Source organism: Tachypleus tridentatus, chromosome 9 (genome assembly GCF_004210375.1).
Source record: "Tachypleus tridentatus isolate NWPU-2018 chromosome 9, ASM421037v1, whole genome shotgun sequence".
Taxonomy (NCBI): Eukaryota; Metazoa; Arthropoda; class Merostomata; order Xiphosura; family Limulidae; genus Tachypleus; species Tachypleus tridentatus.
In genome coordinates, this window is record NC_134833.1 from 164,976,794 (window position 1) to 164,997,198 (window position 20,405).

General features: G+C 35.8%; 1 protein-coding gene across 5 annotated transcripts in view; it reads right to left on the reverse strand.

The window, feature by feature from the left end:
• The window catches only part of LOC143226860 (uncharacterized), a 43,824-nt gene extending 34,037 nt beyond the window's left edge, over positions 1-9,787 (reverse strand). The window contains exon 1 of one of the 5 annotated variants that reach the window (XM_076458356.1): positions 9,672-9,787. The gene's annotated coding sequence lies outside the window, so the exon portion shown is untranslated. Of the gene's footprint in view, positions 1-7,509; positions 8,710-9,127; positions 9,252-9,497; positions 9,618-9,667 lie in introns of those variants that run through there. The other 4 variants (XM_076458358.1, XM_076458355.1, XM_076458357.1 and 1 more) reach the window with 4 other exon arrangements.
• Positions 9,788-20,405: the final 10,618 nt, after the last annotated feature.

A 20,405-nucleotide genomic window follows, 5' to 3' on the forward strand; every position in this document is an offset into this window, starting at 1 on the left:
AGTGGAAAATGTGTAGAGGTTTTACAAATATATTGAGCAGATGCTTGTATAATACAGTCAGTTACTGCTGCCACACAGTTGTCTATTGATGACCTATAGACAATGACAGGATTAAGTTTTGCAAGAGCAGTGAAAGAAGGCCAGTTTTCTTGATCCAGCTTCCATCAGGGCATGCAGATTGAGTGGCATTAGTCATGGCTAGTCTCTCTCAAAAGGAAAATGATCATTGCCTTGTGGATTATTGTCAACCTTCCATGAAAAATGAGAGAATAATGAAAGGGAACCAAACTGAGAGATCAACAGCAGTAAAGGACTGATGAGGTGTATGAAAATAAGTAAAACTGTTACTGAAAAAAAAAAAAATAGTGATCAAAGAGCACACCCTCTATGGGGCAACCCCTCCTATTAATATCAGCACTTCCCCAGAGTGGATGATGTCCATTAAAGCCCACCAGGATTACAAATGGAGATGGCAGCTGTTTAATGAGAGCATCAAGGTCTCTACAGGTGACAGGTAGAGAGAACAAACAGTCATGGTACGACCCAAGGGAACACGGATGGCTACGGCCTACAAGGGTTTCTCAAGGAACAAAGACAGGGTGGGCACATGCTGATCAATCAACAATGCCACCCCTCCAAGTACTCGTCCATTACACATCCTGTCATTTCTGTACAAAGAAAACTGCTGAAAGGTGATTGTATCGGCTGATTTCAAAAAAGTTTCTTGTAAGGAAAGACATACAGGATGGTACAAAGCAATCAATGTTTTGATGTCATCCAGATTAGAGAGTAAACCTCAACAGTTCCATTGTATTAAGGTGGCCATTTTTATTTATGTAGGTGAACTGGGTGGAGACCCCTTCTGTTTAAAATCATGTCTTCTGTTTTTGCTGTTTTTATTCAAGGATGGTCTATCAATCTCCATGTATCCTGCCCTGGATCAATTGGACAGATCATTGCTGTTGGAAGAGGATTCCAGTGACTAAGGATGTGAATAAATGATTGTTTTGCATCTTGATGTGGGAGAACATGTACCAGAGGAAATGCATGTACCTGGAATCAAAGGATGTGGATCTTGGGGTTTGTTGGAATGTATGTAAGGGACAGAGATAAATGTTGAAGATGATTCATCAACTTTTTTAACCATGCAGGACAAGAGACTTTTGGAGGCATAGAGAGATCCGACTGCACCCCCATTGGAGTAGTGGAACAACATGCAGCAGCATACATCCAAGATGAAGTGGTGGACATTAACTTTCATTTTCAAATGCTTCACCTCTTTTTCTTCCAACCATTTAGGACAGGAAAGAAATTAAGAAAGGTGAGAGCAATTGCATCTGATGCAATGAGGGTCTGTTTCACATTCAAAGGCATTGTGGTCCTTGCCACTGCAATGAGCACACATCAAAAGCCACGACATAACATCTTTGAGTGACTGAACCACTGACACTGAAAATACCTGAGAGGGTTTGGGAATGTATGGCCATAGCCTGCTTTGATGGTAGCAAGTGGACGTAGTGATGTAAATGTCAGAATGAGGATATTGGTCGGCATCATAATTCTATCTTTACAAGTGGAGATACACCTCACTGCAGAAACTCCTTGGTTGAGAAACCAATGATAATCTCTGACTCAGGGATGTTCTTCAAATCCCTCTCAGCAATAACTCCTCATGATGAATTCAAAGTAGCATGAGATGCATCCTCAATAGGTATATCCCTAATTGCCTTTGAATAGAAAAGAAGTATACTGTGTTGAGATGTGGTTGTTTCCACCAATAGTCACCAGATTGAAGCTTCTTTACTGACTTTGAATAGCCAGCAAGTCCCTCTCGTCCCTTCTGAGTGAAAAAGGGAGAATTTGCCTTAAAGATTTGTCTCAAAGAGAATGTAGTATAAGAAAATGAGGTATAACAGGTGTTACAGATGTTGAAGATTGATGCTCAGAATCTTCAAGACGTGGTTGTTTACCTATGGACTATTTTTTGACTATTTTATTTAAATTTTTATTTGGAGGATCCATAATAAAAAAAAGGGAATATTTCAGTGTCCACTGACCCCATCCACCATGAAGCCCTATGAGAGGATGCACTACAATGTTAAACAAGGACACTGTAGCAACACTAGGGTTTCATGAGCACTATACCCAAACACCAGCATCAGATACAATGTCCACAACACCTGCTGAAAACATCGAACACTGGGACTTGGTTGATCCCAGCCCAAGTGAACCAGCCAACTGACCCAAAGGGGAGCCACCCCAAGGCCATCCATCTACGGGAATTCAAGGTTAAAGTGGTGCATTAGGGTTGGACCCCTCAACCACCAGGATCTTCTCCTCCCCCTTCACAGGTCACCTTGTTTTTGCAAACATGTAGGTGGATGTTTAGATCTCAGAGGAGGTAAATTTAAAGAACAGAACCTTCCCTGAGAGGTTTCCTCACCATGTACAAGAATGCACACCTAGGGGCCACAGATGAGGATGCTATGGAAAATGTGTCAAGGTTTTGGGAGTACACTGAATAGCTGCCTAGACAATATAGTCAGTCACTGCTACCACACAGTGGCCTATTGATGGCAGGTTCAAGTTCTGAGAGAACAATGAAAGAGGGCCAAGGCATGCTGGTCATATGGCATTGACCACATCCAATCTCTCTCAAAATGATTGGAAAAATTATCAATACCTCGTGGGTTACTGTCAACCCTTCAAGAAAGTAAGAGTGATTGAGAGCAGACAGAGAGATCAATAACAGTAAAAGACTGACTAGGTGCATGAAAATGAGTTTCACAACCAGTATTGAAGAGAGAGAGGTTGTGATTTGAGAGCATGCTCTATGGAATGACCTCTCCCATCAATATCAGCAACTCCCCATAGGGGATTATCTCCATTAAAATCCCCCAGGATTAAAAATGGAGACAGTAATTGCTCAATGAGGGTATCAAGGTCTGACTGATCATAGGTCCCTTCAGAAGCCAGGTAGAGCTTCTGATTGATGGTACAACCCAAAGAAACACAGATGACTACAGCTTTGAAGGGTGTATCAAGTGTCAAAGACAGGGTAAACACATGCTGATCAACCAGCAGTGCCACCTCTCCATGCAGTTGTCCATCACACAACCTGCCATTTCTGTAGAAAGCAAACTGCAGAAGACTGGGATTGCATCGAAAAGTTTCAGAAACGTTTTCTGTAAGAAGACACATACAGGATGGTCAGAATCAATCAAATAACTAATGTCTATATTCGAATGAAAACCCTGACAGTTTCACTACATCAAAGTGGCCATTTTTATTTAAGTGGAAGAGAATGGGATGGGGAGTCCTGTTTTGCACCAATTTTTTTTCTTTATTGAATGGAGGTTTATCAACTTCCATGCATCCTCTCCTGGGTTAAGCAAGCAGAACTCTGTCCATGGACAAAGTATCCAGCAACTGTGAAGGTGACATTTTGTGTTCTTTGAATCTGGTTTCCATTTCTTTACTTGTTTCTTCAATATAGAAGTCGTGGCAGTTATCACATTGTATTTTATAAATAATGTTGGTGTGATGTTTGTCAGTGTAGTTTTTACATAGTATAGACCTTAGTTTTATGCCTGGAAAATTTATTTCAAATAATACCTCCACTGACACTATGGTTATTTCTCGCTCTCCATGGTTTCCACTCTTTGCCTTTCTATGAGCATCAAGAATGTTCCAGTCTTTGTATGACCTAATAATTATGTGCCCCAGGAAAATTCTAATTTGCAAATTTCTACACCCGCTTCAATGTGCCCGTTATCTAGGTAATGTATATAAACACCTCATCCTGATAATGAAATTACTTTTAAGACAAAATTTTGGTGGTGAGGTAGGGCTGGAAAACGTCGACAGAGGTATTATTGGAAATGCGTTTTCAGTTTACGAAAATATTAACTTCCAAAACATACTTACCATCCACTTACACTATAGTTAGAATCTTACACTGAGAAGGTGGAGGGGCTGATTCATACAAAAAAATGTGTGTATAGAACAGAAGTGTACCTGGAGAGAAAATGATACAAAAGTGGGGGAAATGCATTTTTTCCTAACAGATATGCTCTTCATCTGGAACCTAGGTCCTATATCAAAGTTGAAATAGAATACGAGTAATCCAAACTTGTAGTCACAGAGTGAAGCATTTCATACACTGGAATCACAGCAAGAAAATAAGCAACACCTAAGTGGATAAACTTTCTCCTCTACTTGAAGAAGTCCAAAAGACAACATCCCAGACTTGAAATGACAGAATATTGTGTGTTGTACTCAACCAAAGGAACATAACTCATCCAGTCTAGAATTATGAACATTCATCCTCGCTCAAGGACAAGGAGTATTCCACTTGTCCCCGGAATTATGAAGAGGACATGGAACCTGTGGTCAACCAAGGACCTAGGATGGAACCATTTTGCATTCAGAATTATGAGGAGATAGTGGACCAGATTACATGAATATACTGAACCAACATTACTCAAAGAAAAGGGCCATGCACTCCCCAACCATATAGCTTCATGTCAAATCTGACCTGGAATTATGAGTAAGCTTCTGTGGAGGCTGGTACCATTTCTACTGACATCTAAAAAAGCATCCAGGGCTCCTAGTCAGAGGACCCCCAACTTCACCCTCTTCTCCAAGAGTGAAGAAATGCACTCAAACACTCTGGTAGAAAAGCCTCTGTCCACCATCCCAGTGACAAAAAACTGGAGGTGGTATGGATTTGTGAGCTCAACTAGTAGAATCTGGAGGGTAAAAAAAACAATTTGGGGAGCTCTGAGGAACAGTGCTCTGGAAAATATGTAATAGGTGACCCAAGTTCTCTACATTTTCAAAAGCAAATCAATCCCAATTTATTCAACCTAAAGATAAGCAGATATGGGAAGGTCCCTTTTAGATTTACTCATGACTGTTTCAGAAGTGGCAGTCCATAATAAGGTAATACCATCTGATAGGCATCCAGATGGTCTTATGAAACATCCCATTCTGACAAAGCCTGTTGCAACCTGTAATAATAATTGTGGTTGCTTGTGTAGAATTGAGAAGAGAAAGTATACCTGCCACAAAGTGGGATCCAGTGAAAAATAAGGGGACACTGAAAATGAAAGAGTACATGATTGAGGAAAATAATTCCCTCTGATTAAAGTCTAACAGATGTGGTAAAAATAGCTACAGGTGATAGTTGAAAACCCTCATAAGAGGAAACTACCAGATCATGTAAGTAATGAGATAGGATAGCATTAGTAGTAGTTTACCTACCAGCCCACACATGGTCTTCCATAGGGAAATTCAACCGATTGACTAATGACATAGAAATATAATAAATCTGGCAAGATGTGACATGTTAAATATTCCTTTCCTGTAATCATAATTCATTATAGGCCTTGTGAATCAATTTATAAAGCCAACTTGTGAATATTTTATGAATTATTTTTATAACTTATTTTAGAGAAGATTTAAGTTAAAAATTGAATCATTGTTTTTACTTTTGTGATTATTTATTTATTCACTTGAGTCTCAGCCATGTGACCCCACACTACATCTTTACTATAGGTTTATTATACTAACACTCACTACACATGAAGTTTCATTCTTCCTCTCACAGACCCCTTGCACCCTGCCACTAAAACCACAATGGAAAAACAGTAATTGAACTATTCTATTTAAATAAATGCATTCTGGTTTTTATGGCCTCTCTTTTAAGAAATCAAGCATGACATGACATAAACACACACTGGCTTTTGTATAGGTTAGATGTATGACCAGTAAGTCGGTTCATGAACTAGTAATTAAGCAATGAACAAAATGCTATAGACACCTAGAAAAAATGTTTTGTTTAATTGTAGTTACTGTCTATTAATAATAATTAATAATTAATTTAAATAAATTGACAGTACTGCAATTCCAAACCCCAGTCTACTTTAGTTTCAACTTTATACTCATATTTAACAGATGTCAACTTTTTCATTCAACAGCAGGCAAAATCATAAAGTTTCTTGAGTTATGTCAATGACATCAGATAAGCCATTCATGTTAGGATATGATTTCTTGATCATTTCATCTTGGCTTTTTATGATATTAACACAAACAGAAAATGGATTGAACAAATAAAATTAGGAGATGACTTGACTGGGTTATCAAACAGACTTTACAAGTAAGCTGTCTACAACTTTATGTTCTAAAATTGGGTTCATTACCATTATACTTAAACAAAGGACCAAGGTTTCAACAGTACAGACATGACATGATGTAGGCACTGAGGACAAAAAACACAAACACCTTCTGCAATTACAACTATTATTGGTGTGGAAATAAATTGTGTCTAGGTGGAGCCACTGCTGCTAAGTAAATAAACTAATGTAGTAATACATGACTGAACAAGATTTAAAACGTTATTAGTACTGTTTGTCTTTATTACTTTATCTTTCTTTGACTATTTGCTGAAACTCATCAGCAACCTCATTAAGTTCACTTTTGACGTGAGGTTACTTTCAATGATATATAAGACTAGTACATCTAGCCCCTCTTGGCAGTGTTGTATTACTCAAATTATTTACACATGGCATAGGTAAGATACAACTGCAGGCTGTGTCATTGTTTAGAAATGTGTGTGCAAGCTTCAAATGTCTTAGATTTCTAAGTTGAAGGAAGAAACCCATAGTGATGTTGTTTTAATTACAGCATAAGTTCTAAACTAGTCGAATTCATTGGTATAATCCACACTAATTCTTCTGTGTATTCATCTCCTAAACATTTTGCAGCTGATTTAATATCATGTCTGGGTGTGTTGGTTTTCTAGAGAAACAATTTAAAAAAAAAATGACTAAGTTTCTTTTCTCTTACTCTGCAATCAAATTAATTAAAATTGTTCTAATAAAGTTGAGTTTATATTTATCAGTGCTTTTTACATGTGAACTTAACTTGAATGCAGGCTACCTTTAATAATGCTATACTTGCTTGTTTTTTGTCAATACCTTTCACTTTATTGTTACTTAAGTACTGTAAACATTCAATACCTAAGTAGTAAAGAACAAGACATCCTTTAAACTTCAGTAAATATTTTCTAAAGTAACAGTACTTGTACTCAAGTACATATTTCAGTACTTTATCCATCACTGGATCTTATGACCCAGTCTTCCCATCACAAACTACATAACCAAAGTATTCATCACTTAGATCCATGAAAACTGATGATGTAGTATCCATATTCCACTTACACATAATGTATACATAGATAATAAAGCTGTCACACTATGGTCAATTTTAACTTCATTTTTCACAAAACCAATATTTTCATGGTCATAATATAACTCTCTACAAAACTAAATATTTATTCATAAAGCAATGACAGGACAAGTATGGCATAAAGTTCAAAATAATAAATTGTTGCAACAACTTATGGTAGTAATACATTATAAGACGGTCAACATTTAGATATCAGACTGTCAAACATGTACTAAACACATGTATACAACCAGAATAAACAAAAATACAATGACTTACTATGTAGCTTAGCAAGTAAAAACAACAGGAAAGATGAATTAATCCCATTTCAGTCTCACTTGCAACATTAAATTAATATCTGACTCAAGAACTGGACAAACTAGCCCTGACATCACTCATTATGTACAATGTCTTCACCAAGATTTAAAAGTGCAGTGTAGACTCCAACAATCTAATCAGTGCTTGCCAAATGTTTTTCATTGAGTTCATCTGAGAATTTGTTTCACACTATGAAGGGGTAGAGGGTCTTGCAGGATTGTATGATGTTTTTCAGCAGTCCAACCACACATTCAACATGAATTTAAACAGAATACATCTGACTTGTTATTGGTGCAACTCTTCATCATATTTGCATGCTTGAAGCAACAAAAGATAAACAGTTGTTACGAGCATGTTTCAAGAGTAGGAAATGAAGACAATTTTCCCATCATCACTGTTTGTTCGGCCCTTTGCCTTGGTTATGTTTGCATTACATTGTGGGAGGACAAAGTCCCTGAATGTGAAACTAAAAGAATGAAGACTTTTTAATTGAAAGGCTAAATGCAGAAATGGACAACTATACCATTATGTCTGATCCTCAATTACTGTTATGGAAAATAATCAGTAACTCATAATTATGATTACATTTCAAGATGATCAACTAATTGAAATTAGTTTTCCTGATCACTTCTGTATTTGATTATTCCAACCATCCAAGTGATCAAATTGTTGCCATTATAAATTATCTTTATAATTTTCCATTCCCTGAAGGTTCATAACTGTGAAATGATTTGCTTCTGTCATAAACTTTACGACACCAGTCCTTCAAACTTAGATCTCAACAACTACTAGTAAGTCTAATAATAAACATAAATGGTACTATTAATAATAATGTGATAGCTAAGTATGGAGTCATGAACAACCATGTAATAAACAAACATGGCCTTACAGACAACTATGTAGTAAACAGATATGAGGCTATCGACTACTGTGTATGAAAACCAAAGGTTGTTATGAGTACTTATTTAAAAAATACACAGGTTTGAACATTTTCTGAAACTTTATGTAAAGATGAAGAATCCAACTTTGAAAGTACTGTTCATGGACAACTTAGCAAACTGAAGTGACCAGATCAGATTTTAAGAATGAAACATTGATGATGGTTGACTGTAGTCAGTATATTGAATATATTTCTCAGGTAAGAGTTTAGTTAATGTAAATATTCTTGTATTTAATATATTTCTCAGGTAAGAGCTTAGCTAAAATAAATGTTCTTGTATTTAATATATTTGTCAGATAAGAGCTTAATGTAAATATTCTTGTATTTAATATATTTGTCAAATTACTGGCATTATAAATTCTCATTATAATTTTCCATTCACTCAAGGTTCACAACTGTGAAATAATTTGTCGGTCATAAACTTTACGATATCAGTCCTTCAAACCTAATTCTATCTACTACCAGTAGTGGTACTTCTAATTTATCGTAGTTATGTGCTTATTTTAGTTTTTTACAAATATGAAGTTTTAATTCTCTTAAGCATGCTTTCACACATTCTACTGCAGTTCAATCAAAAGAATGCGAAAAATATTAACTTCTCACAAATATGTTAAGAGTATAATTATAAACGGAATTCACCAAAAGAGAGAAGACAACTGTACTGAATAACCAAACTCGTCAGTCATCATACAGAATGACCGTCAGCTACAATGCGCGACTATTTAAACATTTGGACTAAAATAAACAAGTATATCATTAAAAAGCAAATATTCTCAGATGTGCAGATTTTCAACGAATAGTAACAATAGTATTTATATTTCTTAATTTTGTTATCAGTGTTAGTATTGTTAATACTACTAGTAGTAGCACTATGTTAGTTATTTTGAGTTACATTACTATTACTTTAATAATGTATTAAATATTTTCCGTAACCTCAATTCTATTCAGGTTGGTGTGAATTTCTTTCATTTTCAATATTTCAAGTATTGCTAAATTTCACACGTATTACCTTATGGACCCGAGTTAATTTCGTTTTTATAACAAAAATGTTTAAACGTAAAACGCTTTCGAAGTCCGAAGTTGACACGAAATGGCAGGTAGGAATAAAGTACTAAATTAAAATACAAAAAAAAAAAAAAAATTCGGTTTATATCTCTCACAAAGTTAATAGAAGTATACCTACGTTAGCAGTCTCAAATTTAGCAGCGAATTTGAAATTTATTTACAACAAAGAAAACATTACAAAAAGGCATGACATTAAATGCGGACAAACACGAATATATACAAATGAAAAAACATTAAGTATATACAACAATAGTATAAACAAATGGAAAAAAAAAACATTAAATGTATACAACATTAATATATACAAATAGAAAAAAAACAGGAAATATATACAACATTAATACATACAAATAGAAAAAAACAGGAAATATATACAACATTAATATATACAAATAGAAAAAAACAGGAAATATATACAACATTAATATATACAAATTGAAAAAAACGTGAAATTTCCTGAGTCAAATTGAAATGAATCATGCAAAAATTCAAATATAAATTTGAAATTTTTAAATTAAAAAAACGTAATTCAAAATTTTGAGATAGATTTTTGATCCAGTTTACACAGAGTTTAAACACAGTTTATCATCTTTAGCATCAGAGAAATCAGACTCCTTATTATTTTCTAGAAAACTATTCAACTTTGCAAAACGTGTCAAATCATTCTTTTGTAATTATTCCGCAAGGAGGTTTAGCTTTAATTGAAAGTCATGAATAGATTGTAATTGCTCGCTTATTATTTTACTTCTTCCCTGAAGCTTCGTTTTCAAATTATTCAAGTGATCCATCATGTCGCACTGCCATGACAAAGTTTCAATTTCAGGGAAATTTTCAATCTTACCTTTTTTAACAAGATACTTTTTTATTTGAGGAAATAAGGAAGTAAATCGTTCCAAGATTTTTCCTCTAGTCAAACAGCTCACATTTGTAAAATCAGTAAAATTGTCAATAGTACAGTCACTGCTTTTCTTCAAAAACTCAACAAACTGCGATGATTGAGAGAGCTTCCACTTCTAAAGTAATTCACAATTTTTAAAACAATGCCCATCAAAATTTTCAATTCATCACTTTTAGACATCTGAGCACATAAATTTTCCTGATACAAAATGCATTGGAAGATGGTAGCGCGGATTTTACATTTTAAATTAAATGCTACTTCAAAAGAAATAGAAATCCTAGTTGAATTTTTTTACATTTCAAGAAATTTTTCAAAGGTGTTTTTTTTTCACATGTTCGATCTCGTAATACACAAAGGCCAAACATTTCTTCCTTAACTTGAAGATCTGAAGTTATATGCTGAACCCAAAATGTCAAATGTGTAGTGTTACTAACATCTGTTGACTCGTCTAGTGCTAAAGAAAAATACAAATAGTCTTTTAGTTGTTCAAGCAACTGATTTTCTATGTCTTTCGCCAACTCTAGCATTCTGCGGACAATTGTTCTTCAACTTAATTGCAAATTATTTATCTTTTGAAGAGTATTATCTTTTATTTTTGAATCATAATTCTCCTACAGAATTTTAATTATTGCAATCAATATTTCTTTTACTAGTTCAGCATCAGAAAATTATTTATTTTTTTGAGCTAGGATCCAAGCTACTTTATAGCTACCTGACGTAACCAGTCCCATCGATGATAAAAATCATTTAAGATCTCCATTTTGTTCATGAAGTTATGCTTTCAGACGGCTAATTTCATTCATACGATTTTTTGCTATTAACTGGAAAATTTACATCAAATTCGTTGTGAAAATTGTAGAAGTGTTACTTAAGGTTATATACTTTATTATTCCTAAAAACTTTGTTTCATAAACGACACATTGGCTTATTATTTGCTTCAATCACTGCCAATTTCAACTCCCGGCTTTCATTAAATTCTCGTTTCACGTTTTTCCAGTCATGCGCCATTCTTTTTTCGGCTGTAATGCCAGAATCAATTAAACTGTCTTCATTTTCTGAGCGTTCACCATAATCTGAATTCGTTTGTTTTCGAATTATCCGTATCATGGGATTAGAATTAATATATATTTAAATGCTTTAAAGTTGCACAATAAAAAAATATGTTTGCAAGCACATGCAAACAACGCACACTCGATAACAATCATATAAACCAGACTGGCGTTACAAAATGGGCAGAGTCTGCGGCAGTGATGAAGCGCGTGATATTAGTGATGACGTGAGGCAGTGCAATTGCCAATTTTACGATAAAAAATAAATGATGGAAAAAGTTGATTTCTAAAATCAAGCTGACCGTAATTGTACCATCCACTGGCCATCTTTTGTAGTTACGACCTTTGTACTCATTGATATTTTTCTTAGATCAGTGGTGGGCAACTCCATAAGATAATTGTTTTATTTGATTATTTGACCTTCTATTGTTAACATAAATAAGTTTAAGAACTCGTTTATATCTATGTACATGGTTTGGTTAGATTTGTTTTCAATTTGGCGCAAAGCCACTCGAGGGCTATCTGCACTAGCCGTCCCTAACTTAGCAGTGTAAGACTAGAGGAAAGGCAGCTTGTCATAACTACCCTCTATTAACTTTTGGGTTACTCTTTTACCAACGAATAGTAGGATTGATCGTTACATTATAACGCACCCACTCCTGAAAGGGCGAGTATGTTTAGTGTGACAAGGATTCAAACCCACGACCCTCAGATTACGAGTAGAGTGTCTTAGCCACCTGGCCATATTGAAGTTCTCTCTATATACATATACATTTTATTATAACTGAAATATGACTGTATTTTTCCAGTACTAGTTAACTGAAACACAGTCAAGACAGATCACTTTATCAAGTCCCCCGCTTGTACAGCGGTAAATCTACGGATTTACAACGCTAAAATCAGCGGTTCGATTCCCCTCAGTGGACTCAGCAGATAGCCCAATGTGGCTTTGCTATAAGAAGACAAACACACACACACTTTATCAAAAATAATGGTCGGTTTATGTTATTGAATAGGGTATCATAAGTACATGGGCACTACGTCGTGGGAACTTCTGTATTGTTAGCCAAGCACTGCTGAAAGGTCAATATAATAAAAGTGATCTATATACATGAATATGTTATGAGATTTAAGCTATTTAGACTGAACATTAATGATTTTGTTTTGCAATTTGTAGTCATCCTATAACAAAAATGGCATAATTTATGTTAATTTCCTGATGGTTAACAGATCTGTCAAATTGACTGAACCTATACGGAGATTTGTCAATGAAAATAACATAAAATTTAATGGTTTTCTTCAGAAACGTTTCATAAAACTATCTAGAAATTATAAGAATCTCGCACGTGAGCTTGAAATTTGTCTGATACATAAATGTATTTTTCATCTTAAAATGAAAATAATTTTTGCATGTTGGATAGGTATGAGAAAAACATTGCTTAAAAACTTAAGACTTAAAAAACTGCACATCAAAGCTTTGTAATGTTAACTAATAAATTGTCAAATTTCGTGAACATACGCTTACTAATTTAAAAGTAATTGCACAAAAACAACCTAGTAACCATTTTCCACTAGTTATAGTTTTCGTGCAATTACTTTTAAATTAGTAAGCGTATGATCACGAAATTTGGCAAATTATCAGTAAGCATTACAAAGCTTTAGTATGCAATTCTCTTTCAAGTTCAGGAAATTGTACTTGTGATCAGCAATCTTGGACAAGGGCAAGCCGAAAGTTTTGTGTTTTTATTTCAAAATAAAATTCGTCTCCCAACAGTAACGTTACACCATTAATTGGCAGAGTATAGTGTAAAAAGTATAGCAACCTAATAATATATTCTGTCTCACGATGCGTCGCGTTGGTAATGTTTATAGATGTGAGGACGATTTTTCGAAACTTCAGTCTAGGTAACAATATTAATAATACACTAATGTTTACGTACGTATATATTATTATACTAATAATACACTAATGTTTACGTACGTATATATTATTGATTTTTACACTCGAGAATCTTCTACAACTTTAGTGTTTGTTTGTTTGTTTTGGAATTTCGCACAAAGCTACTCGAGGGCTATCTGTGCTAGTCGTCCCTAATTTAGCAGTGTAAGACCAGAGGGAAGGCAGCTCTAGTCATCACCACCCACCGCCAACTCTTGGGCTACTCTTTTAGCAACGAATAGTGCGATTGACCGTCACATTATAACGCCCCCAAAGCTGGGAGGGCGAGCATGTTTGGCGCGACTCGGGCGCGAACCCGCGACCCTCAGATTACGAAGCGCACGCCTTAACGCGCTAGGCCATGCCAGGCCTCTACAACGTCACTGTACAGACGGTTATTTTCTACGACAGATTTAACACTATAAGTCATGTACATTTCTAAATATAAATTTATCTTAAACCAACATCAGTATTGAAATATATATACAAAACAGTAAATCTGTTACACTGGGTAGCGTGTCGGTAATGCTCATCTGGCAAGGTTTGTTGCAAGAAAATTCAATAGTTTGTTTTATTTTACTTAGTTACATTTCTTAAATATTCCACCACAGTTAGTTCAAACCCTCTCTCAACAGCTGCATACTTAATTAGTTACAGTTCCTTAATTTTTCCTGTAGTGAATTTATCTGTAAAGCTTTGTAAACATATGTATAAAATTAGAGTTTTTTTTTCGTTTCTGTATGATATTATTCTCAATGTGACGGTATAAGAACAGCAAAAGGTTTGCTGTAAACTGATGTTTCCAAAATAGTGTTGTTGTAAACTTCAACAATACTTTCCATTATGATGTGTTTGATCAACTTGCGATCAGGATTACTGACGAGAAGTGGAATTCTCCGAAACCAGTATAACCCAATAACACACGTTTATCAAAGTATAGATTAAACTGGACTTCCTTGAACTTAAACTTCGAAATTAAACAAGTTTTGGAATTCTGGATATATATAATAAGATGTTTCTAAATTATCGACTATTTCATTTTTAACTAGTATGTATAGAAAACGTAAGATGCTATTTTTTTCAATTTCATATGAGAATTGAATTGAAGGTTCTTTGCTATTCAAATAATTATAAAATGTTGAATATTGATTTAACTACAAAAACGTTTGTCTGTTCTTGAATTTCGTGCAAAACTACACGTGAGCTATCTGAGCTAGCTCTCCTTCATTTAGCAGTGTAAGATTAGAGGGAAGGCAGCTAGTCATCACCATCCATTAACAACTTTTGGGCTACTCTTTTACCAGTGAATAATGGGATAGACCGTACATTTTATGACCCACACGGCTGAAAGTGCGAGCATGCCTGGTGTGTGAAGGGGAATCCAAACCCGTGACCCTCAAATTACGAGTCGACTGTCCCTAACCGCCTGGCACTGCTGGGAAGTTTAACACTCCTACGAAAAGTGGGGCCTAATAGGCCCCAGAGCAATTTGAAAGGTTATTAATATTAGGCTAATATTAGGCCCCACTTTTCGTAGGAGTGTTAAATACTAACGCATTTTTTTACCGTTAAAATGTATGTACTCAACAACATCATTGATTTAAACGTCGTACTTGTTCTGAAATAAAACTTATTAAGTGTAAAAACGGTAATGACATATACTTAGTCATAAGTAAACTCGATACGAAAGTGTTACTGCATCACACTGGTACTGTTAAAAAAATGTTATTTCTAATTTTACGACTGAGTACGAAAACTCGCTTAATGCTAAAGTTGTTTTTGTAAATTTTTCAAAAATTTGATATATTAATGCTGATTTTAAAGAAATTCCGAAATGTATGTTTTAAAGAAGTTTTTGATAATGCCACATTTGTAATATTTATCACAGAACATGGTTTTTCCAACTGGTGGCGGCCCGTCATGGCCAAGCGTGTTAAGGCGTGCGACTCGTAATCTGAGGGTCGCGGGTTCGCATCCCCGTCGCGCCAAACATACTCGCCCTTTCAGCCGTGGGGGCGTTATAATGTGACTGTCAATCCCACTATTCGTTGGTAAAAGAGTAGCCCAAGAGTTGGCGGTGGGTGGTGATGACTAACTGCCTTCCCTATAGTCTTACACTGCTAAATTAGGGACGTCTAGCACAGATAGCCCTCGAGTAGCTTTGTGCGAAATTCAAAAAAACAAAACAAACAATCCAACTGTTATGATAATTTTTTTATTTAAAGTGTTCTAGGAAAATAACTTTAACAATATAAAAGAACTAAAAAACTACATACCTATTGAGAGGAAACGAGATAGTTTAGTTATTATAATTGCACAGGCCCTCAGTGGTTTTGTTGTCTTAAGTTTTACATATTCAATGGTAATCCCTGAACAGTAAATCTGAAAACAATATCAATTCTTCTCCATAACATACAGGTTATTTAGAAAACGACATGCGTACTTTTACATAAGCGAATCATTTTCATCAGGGGCGTAGATCCTGGGGGTATGGGGGTATGGTGCATACAATCATCCCTCCTACAGTTTGGTCTGTTGAATTGTTTTATCGCATCACAGACCTACAAATTGTGTGTTTTTCTTGTGATTCTCGTGTTCTTACCAATCGAATTACATAATTAGGCCTAGATGTAGGCTTTTTCAGTAGCCTAAATGTACATCTTTAATATAGGCGTGCTTCTAAGCTTTTCGATCTAAGCGATAGTTCGTAAGTATCAGTCAGTAGGCCTAAGTATACATGCAAGATTTGCAAGCACTATCACAGAATCTACCTACATCTTGTACGTAGTGTAAGATTAAGTAAAATTTTCATCACAACAGATTGAACAGAGCATGAAATTCGAGAATATTACTCCAAAACGTAAACTTCTGTGATCTAGATCTGGCAGGCCATTTGAAACTTGTAGTTACATCAAATGTATCTGTATATTGTGCGGTTTTTCTACGCCATTTGTTCTTATGCATGTCTAACCGGTTTTATTGTCGAACGCCTTACTCTCCTTAGCTGTCGAATCCGCTGACCATAGTGTACGTTTAGTGTACAGTTAACAACAAGTTCGGGCCGCTCGGATCCAGACGCGCCCTTGCCCGCTTGGATCCAAAAGCGCCCTACATCACCCCCTCTGCTTCCTTTAGTCTGAGCCTCGATTTTACAACAGGGCTCATTAGATCTGTGTTTGTGGCCCTCATTAATCCATAAAATTTCAGATCAGCACCGCCCTCTAATTAAGTTCTAGTGCTTTATGGTAAAAGAACAACATATTCTCTTATAAATAGATAGTAAAAATATTGTATTTTCTTGTACAATTAGAACACAAAAGGAGCGATTTTAACGGTCTGAAGTCTCTACTTCAATTGTATTGCTAGTTTTTAGCAAAGGAATAGAAACTTGCCATACAGAAAAAATACCATGTTCATCAGAGGACGAGTCTGAAAATGCTTGTGCAACTATTGCACATCATGAACCACCAAATAGTTGCGAAACAAGTTTGTGCAGTAATGAAAAATCTGACACTCCACAGATATAGTGTGGAAAGCCATATCATCCAGACGCACAACTAATACCACGACAGAAAGCAAAATCTCAAAATATCAACTTCCAGGGCCATCCCACTGGTTTGATGAGTTCCCATGGCTGCATTTTGACAATCAGACTCAAATAGTCATATGCTTTCATTGTGCAAGGCGGAAAATAAGGCCTTTTTACAGGGAAATTGGAGAAACCAGTGGAGTATACATTCATATCCATCGGTTTTTGCAACAAGAAAAAGGAAAAACAAAAATTCAACGAACACCAATCCTCCTCTCAGCACAGATTCACTATATCTCCAGAAGGTTCACTTGATGCAACTCCAGTGACTGTCCAGCTACATGATGGAAAAAACAAGTAGCAGGAAGAATGAAAAACAAGTCTAGCCAAAATATTTAGAAGTTTACATTTCTTACTGCGTCAAGGTTTAGCATTACGTGGACATACTGATACGGAGGGAAACTGCGTGCAGTTAATGAAGCTACTGGAAGAGGAATATCCTGAGTTGACGGCCTACTTGTCAAAGAAAACCACATTCACATCACCCCAGGCTCAGAATGAAATAATGGATATGTTCAGCCATCAAATACTGAGGAACATCGCACACGAAGTGCAGCAAAGTAAAATCTTTGCATTAATGGTTGATGGCACTCAAGACGTTACAGGTGCCGAACAGGAAGCAATATGTGTACGATACGTAGATGAAAACCTTGACGTCCATGAGATATTTCTTGGTTTGTACAGTGTTTCCAATACAACTGGTAAAACAATATCCTCGGCTATACTTGATGTACTGACTAGACTCACTTTACCACTGTCAGGATTAAGAGCACACACTTATGATGGAACTGCTAACATGAGTAGTGCATACAGTGGATGCCAGGCAAGAATAAAAGAGAATCAACCGTCAGCTTTGTTTTTTTCACTGCAGAGCACACAAGGCTAATTTAATAATGCAACATGCAGTTGAAGCTTGTGAATGTGTTTGAGATTCTATCCAGTGAGTACATGAACTTGGTGTCTTGCTTCAGAGGTCAGGCAAATACAAGACAATCTTTGAAAATATTTTATCATCAGACAGCTACAATGGTCCAGTTAAATACATCCGCCCACTGTGTTCAACACGCTGGTTGTGCCGCCTATCTGCAATTACATGTGCTAATGATCACTACAGTGACATTGTTGATTCTTTGTCTGAATTAGCAAATGAAAAATCAGATGTAGCAGTGAAAGCACGAGGTCTGCTGGACAGATTTGACAAAGGAAAGACAGTTTTAAGATTGTTGATGGATCAGCATCCATTAGCTGCATTAGAGGAACTAAACCGTGTATTTCAAGCAAAATCAGCGACAGTATCAGGCTTGATTGAAGCATCTGTAATGACAGTTGAGCAATTGCGGGTATTGCAAACAGAGGAAAATTACAACAAGATATTTGATGAAGCTGAGATAAAGGTAACTTCCCTAGATCTGGTGCCTATTGAACTACCACGCATTCGCAGACCCCCAGAAGGATCACAGGTGATGGCTCAGCACACCATTCTGCAACAGCTAGAGATTACTACAGAAGCCATTATTTTGAATTTGTGGACACTGTCATAGAACATCTGACCACTAGATTCAATACAGACAAGAATGACTTGAGGCAATGTCTGGCACTTGAGAACATGATCACATCTGGCAAGATTGACAACTCGGTTATAAACTTCTATCCACAAATCTCTGCACAACGGCTTGAGTTTCAGTTGCCTATGTTCAAAGGAACAACAAAAGCAGTATCTCCGAAAAGTGCGAAGATGCTTATTGTAAAATGCATGAAACAAGCCAGCAGATGTTTAGTGAAGTGTTTCTTCTCATCATCACAAAGGGGGTCTACGTTTGGGAACATGTAGACTAGAGGACTAATGAATGTTACTTCAATGAAAAGTATGAATAATTATGTGCTACACTGTATTGATGTGTAATTTTCAAGAGTTCGCAAAGACATTTTAATTATTTTTTATCAAACAACATGAACAGTTTTTCAGTAGATATAAACTTATCAAGGGTAATTACTAATTTTATTAATATTTGAAAACGTAATTCATACAATGAAAGTTATTAGTAACCTTGTCAAGTATAATGGCCATCTTTTATACTGTGCAGTGTACAGAAATAAATTCATGTTGCAGTTAATTTGTGACATTTGTCTTTATTCTATTAACATATTGAAAACTGTTCACAACACCTCACTTATACAAACCTGCATGGAAACCTTGAAGTATCGTGGCAACAAGATTACTCTGTGACTGCATGTTTACAACTTTCAGATTCACGTAATCAGATATTACCAATTTGCAAATTGAACAGTCCACATAAGTGGTTGCAAAAATCATCCCCCCCCCCCATCGGGTGTAAAAATTTTCGCCCCTGATTTTCATTAAATTCGGTTCAAAATTATTTATACTTAAAATGTTGACAATCACCGGTCATAGATTTATCTAGAGTAATAGCGGTATGAGAGTCTTATCGGTCATTCTAGAACCCATGAGAAACATACCGCTAGTACATAAACGTTAACAAGCCACGTGGCATGTCATTTCTAGTGCACTCTGACACTATTATTTATTCGTCGTTTTGTAAATGACCCAGACACATTCTGTTATATTTGTTATAAATTTTATGTAAATATGAGTTATCCTTCCCGATTTTGTAAAAAAAAAGACTCAAAACAATCTTAAAAATGAATATTATTTTCAAAGTCTGTGTTGTTGAATTATGTAAACTCTGTAATTAAAACCAAAACAACTACTATGAAGCTTAAATTCACACACTTGTTATATCTAAGTAACAGAACGCTTGAACTGTCGGAGGCCAATAGATACCGCCTAGGCCCTAGGTGGAAGGTATTTACGATGCGTAGAATGTTGCCAGATCGTAAGTCGTGCAGGAAATGAAGAATATAGCTGACCAATCCCGTGAGATGTTCTCAAGTTGAAAACAAAGAAGATATAAATGTAAAAAAAATATTATTTAAAAGTGGTGCAGAATATTTGTTTGTTTTTGAATTTCGCACAAAGCTACTCGAGGGTTATCTGTGCTAGCCTTCCCTAATTTAGCAGTGTAAGACTAAAGGGAAGGCAGTTAGTCATCACCACCTACCGCCAACTCGTGGGCTATTCTTTTACCAACGAATAGTGGGATTGACCGTCACATTATAACGCCCCCACGGCTGAAAAGGCAAGCATGTTTGGCACCACGGGGATGCGAACCCGCGAACCTCGGATTACGAGTCGCACGCCTTAACGCGCTTGGCCATGCCGGGCCGGTGTAGAATAACTTTACTTTTCTTTTTAAGGGAAAACTATGTAGAAATATAGAGGGTCGTTGAAAATGATATAAACATAAAGGGTACTTTTAATAATAATTTCATCACTTAGCATGGAGTCATGAACAACC